We start from the raw sequence: 5,000 nt of genomic DNA, 5'->3' as shown, positions 1-5,000 counted from the left end.
TTTTTGCCATCCGCGTTTATGAGTAATGCTCACTGAACTGTATTAACCCGACTATAAACGTTCATGGCTACACACAGTTTTGTGTGTTTGTCCGTTATACTTCCGGATGGCAATGTAATGAGCTTCTTAGCCAAGCGCATACTATCTATAGGCATGGGAAGTGTTAAGTCAGTGTCATGTCCAATTTTAATTTTTAATAATTCAATAAATGTTCTTTCTCCCTAATAAAACTAAGAATATAGATAGAATGCGCTTGGCCAAGGAGTTCACAACATTGCCATCCGGAAGTATAATGGACCAACACACAAACTTTGTGTAACCAGGAACTTTTATAGTCTGGTTAATACAGTTTAGTGAGAATTACTCACAAACGCGGATGGCAAAAACAATAACAAAGGCCTGAGTGACGTCATCTTCGAACTATCTATAGGCATGGGAAGTGTTAAGTCAGTGTAATGTCCAATTTTAGTTTTTAACAATTCAATAAATGTTCTTTCTCCCTAATAAAACTAAGAATATACACTTAACACAGCACTGATATAATTTCAGGGTAAAATGTAATTTTTAGTACCTAAATTACCCCCTACATAATACTCTTTTGGATTGATTGATCACAAACGAAGTGAACTTATTTGTAGGTCTGACAATCTCAAATTGTTATGGTCTCATTGTTGTATTTGAAATATCCCTCAAACCAACGCAAAATAGTATCAATTACCCACAACAACAATATTAAACCAAGCCCATAGTTGCGTTCGGCTATCATCCTGCAAATATGCGCACGTCAATCAAAACCAATCTTACACCTTTTAATGAGTTGAGCTTTTTTGGAGCTTTTTTTCTTTTTGATTAAAAAAAATATATAGCGCAATATCCACTAAACGTGCTCAAAGCGCTTTACAGGGGGTCCCTAGACAACAGCAACACGTAACATGTAGGACGAGACATGACGCCTGTTAGGCGATATTACAATTTTTTTCGGACAGAGACTACGCTGTTGGCGGCCAGGTACTCATTTTACACCTGAGTACGGTGAGAGAATGTCAGTAAATAGCCTTCTCCAAGGACTCAACTATGCGCCGAGCGAGGCTCGAACCCAGGACCTTCCGATCCGAAAGCGAGTGTCATACCACTAGACCACATAGACTTCTTTGAATGAGTTTTTGTCATTAATACAGAAGTGTTGTTATATTATGTCGGAATTGGAGGCGTACTGACTGCCATTATCATTATCTTATTTTATTATATATACCCTTCCGCCATGACATCGTTGGATATCGTCACATAGGCATTCCGTGAAGGAATATAGATCAGCAGTCGTAACGTCACTTCCCTCGTAATGACGCATGGTAACTTAGTAACTGGCTCTAAACTATCGGAACAATGGCGGACGCCCTTGTGAAATATTTCTCCGACGAGCATAAAAGCGTATCCAGAGGGAAAAAAAAATTATAAATCTGATCATGTTTTGACTTTTACACATTCTGTTCACAAGAAATATGAAAAGTTCTAGCCAGCATGAAGAATAAAAAGTACAGATTTTCTTTGTTTAGAACCACGATGGCCGCCGTTGCTGGGCGACGTGACATCAGACTATTGAATCCAATTCATCAAACAAGATATCTCATGTCAACAGGAATCACCCGTGTTGTCACAGTGAGCAAATTGGGGGATTACTAATCTTTCCCAAGGAAAAAAAACGAAAGTGTCTGAAGTGGGGCTCGAAACCGGGATCTTCCGGGTTATAGTGCAATGCCTTAACCCCCCGGCCCCCCCCCCCCCCCCCCCCCCCCACCCTTGTTACCAAGTGTTCTTCCCATAATAAAACAAAGAGAACCTGTCACCCCAGGACAACACAATGATCTCAGCTATAATTAACTTCATTCATTAAACCGACCAATGATATTCAACGACTTACCCCTCTTCGATAATGTTAGCACAAGCATGGCGTTCAAACACACTGCGCTCGCTCTATGTTGACAATACCCACCTTACTCGGGTAAAAACACGTATTTAAAATTTTGGCCAAAAACCTCGTCCTCTAAATATCGAATGATTAAAATGACTTGACTCAATTTGACTTGCTTGTCACAAAACTCTCAAACCTGGGACTTCCGCGGAGAATTCATTTTGGTCAGAAAACGTTTGTTTTCTAAATCAATTGGTTAAAAGGTCATCGCAACTTGTCTAAAAAAAAATAAAACCTGAGACTTCGTAATAGTATGCAAGTAAATTTGTGGTTTGAGACACTGTAAGAAGTTGTGGGGGGATCTTAATCTATTGATTTAAGTCGACGTGTACATATCTACAGGTCTGAGAACCGAACATAATAATATGCGCTTGATTTAACATTGTAGTTATGGACACTGTCTTGTGTTGGTTTGAGAGTATTTCCATTACAACAATGGGCCTATAGCAGTTAGGGTTATAAGACCTGTATATTAGTACACGCCGATTTAAGTGGTTTAAGTTGCGATTTTTTTTTTTGCGGCTATGTGGTTCTTGTTATATGACACTCGCTTTCGGATCTGAAGGTCCTGGGTTCGAGCCTCGCTCGGCGAAAAGTTGAATCCTTAAAAAAGGCTTTTTACTCACATTCATGCTCACCGTACTCAGGTGAAAAAGTAGTACCTGGCTGTTAACAGCGTTGTCTGTGTCGGAAAAAAAATGTAATATCGCCTAACAGGCGTCATGTCTCGTTCTATATGTTACGTGTTGTGTTGGTATGGAACCCTTTGTAAAGCGCTTTGAGTAAGATTGGTGGACATTGTGCTCCAGAAAAGCTCGTTTTTTGGTTTGTTTTTGCTAAAAATGTTAAAAGGGCTTTTTGTCAATATAAGTTACAGGTAAAGGACGGACTGCCTCTCGGTGTGGTACTGTAAAGCTCTAATACAATAGATGTAAGTACACGAGAGACTGTAAAACCGTTAGTAAAGTGTCCCGTTGTCCCGTTCGTCCAGCATTAGGGTTAAACATTATTAAATCATTATGTATTATGCACCTACATAATGACTTAAAGGTTAGCCTATCTTGTCATTAATAAATGCTATTGGAATATACCACTCTGGATTACTGAATTTGTGAAATTAGCAAAGTGGATATTCATTGGTATATCGTAAGCAGTCAACAATTATTTAACTTTTCTTCATTTGCTTTAATTACGTAAATAGCTAAGGATAGTAAATTTGAATATTTTTATAAGTTGGTATCTGGTAAGCAGTCAACAATTATTTAACTTTTCTTCATTTGCTTTAATTACGTAAATAGCTAAGGATAGTAAATTTGAATATTTTTATAAGTCTTTTCCATCCTCACTCATAAACTATACCCAACATGGGTTCACAAAGCTTGATCTCTCCAATCCCCCCCCCTTTTTTTTTTTTTCTTTTGTTTCGAGCTTGAGCTGTGTGGTCTCGTGGTATGACACTCGCTTTCGGATCGGAATGTCCTGGGTTCGAGCCTCGCTCCGCGCATATGAGTCCTTGGAAAAGACTCTTTACTCACATTCTCTCACTGTACTCAGGTGTAAAATGAGTACCTCTCCGTTAACAGCGTTGTCATTATCGGAAAAAATTGCAATATCGCCTATCAAGCGTCATGTCTCGTTCTACATGTCACGTGTTGCTGTTTGCCAGGGACACTTTGTAAAGCGCTTTGAGCACGTTTTGTGGATATTGCGCTATATAAAAAAAAGCTCAACTTTTACTTGAATAGCTAAGGTTAGCTACTGTGAATATTTGTATAAGGCTTTTCAATCCTCACTCATAAACTATACCCAACATGGGTTCACAAAGCTTGATCATCACCCCCCCCCCCCCCCACTTTTCCACCACCACTCCACCCTTTTTTTCTGCAGAGGGTCTTGAGTTTGAGATTTTTTATAGCGCAACATTCACTAAATGTGATTGAAGCGCTTTACCAGGTGGTCCCTGACCAACAGCAACACGCAACATGTAGAATGACACATGACACCTTCTAGACGATATTACAATTATTTTTCCGACAGAGACAATGCTGTTAACGGTCAGGTACTCATTTTACACCTGGGTACGGTGAGATAATGTGAGTAAAGAGCCTTTTCCAAGGACTCAACTATGCGCTGAGCGAGGCTCGAACCCAGGACCTTCCGATCCGAAAGCGTGAGTTGAACTCTATTACATAACTGGCACGGCGTCCTTCGCCTGGCCACGAGAGTGACACTCAACAGTCGACATCAACCACCGCTCAAAAAAGAATACAAATACAAAAAAAAAAAACAAACAAAAAAACAACAAAGAAATAAAAAACCCAAATAAATAAACAAAAAAACAAAAAAAAAAAAAAACAAAGAAAAAGACAAACAAACAAACAAACAAACAAACAAATGACAGTATTCCAGAACAAAGCTGACGGGAAAGACAGAATGGGGTAAGAATACATGCTATTTCACCCAAGGAAATTCAAGGGGCCTATTCTTCAACTAAAATCTCTTTCAGAGTCAATCTGAGCATAGCTGTTTCCATCTGAATAAAAGTGTCACAGTTTCCAACAGAATATAATATGCCATAGTCACGCATATAATATACATTACTGGCTTGCTTGGTTTTATAATCGTCGAGTAGCCTACTTTGCATTTTGATTTTGATAGATGGTAAAAAAACAAACAACCTTCCTTTGTGGTGTGGTGTGGTGTAAGACGGTAATAGTGACGAGAAATCTCAAAGGCCTATGATAAACATAGATAAAATCTATAGATAGTATGCAGATGACGTCACTCAGGCCTTTGTTATTGTTTTTGCCATCCGCGTTTGTGAGTTGTTCTCACTAAACTGTATTAACCAGACTATAAAAGTTCATGGTTACACAGAGTTTGTGTGTTGGTCCGTTATACTTCCGGATGGCAATGTTGTGAATTCCTTGGCCAAGCGCATTCTATCTATAACATCAAGACATTTATATAAAAAATCCAGAATTCCAATGTTTCATTTCTTAGAACTTTTATTTGTTGATATCTAGTACAT

This window comes from Berghia stephanieae, chromosome 1 (genome assembly GCF_034508935.2).
Source record: "Berghia stephanieae isolate SIO BIC M18660-M18661 chromosome 1, UCSD_Bste_1.3, whole genome shotgun sequence".
NCBI lineage: Eukaryota > Metazoa > Mollusca > Gastropoda > Nudibranchia > Aeolidiidae > Berghia > Berghia stephanieae.
This window is presented reverse-complemented; position numbering follows the sequence as displayed.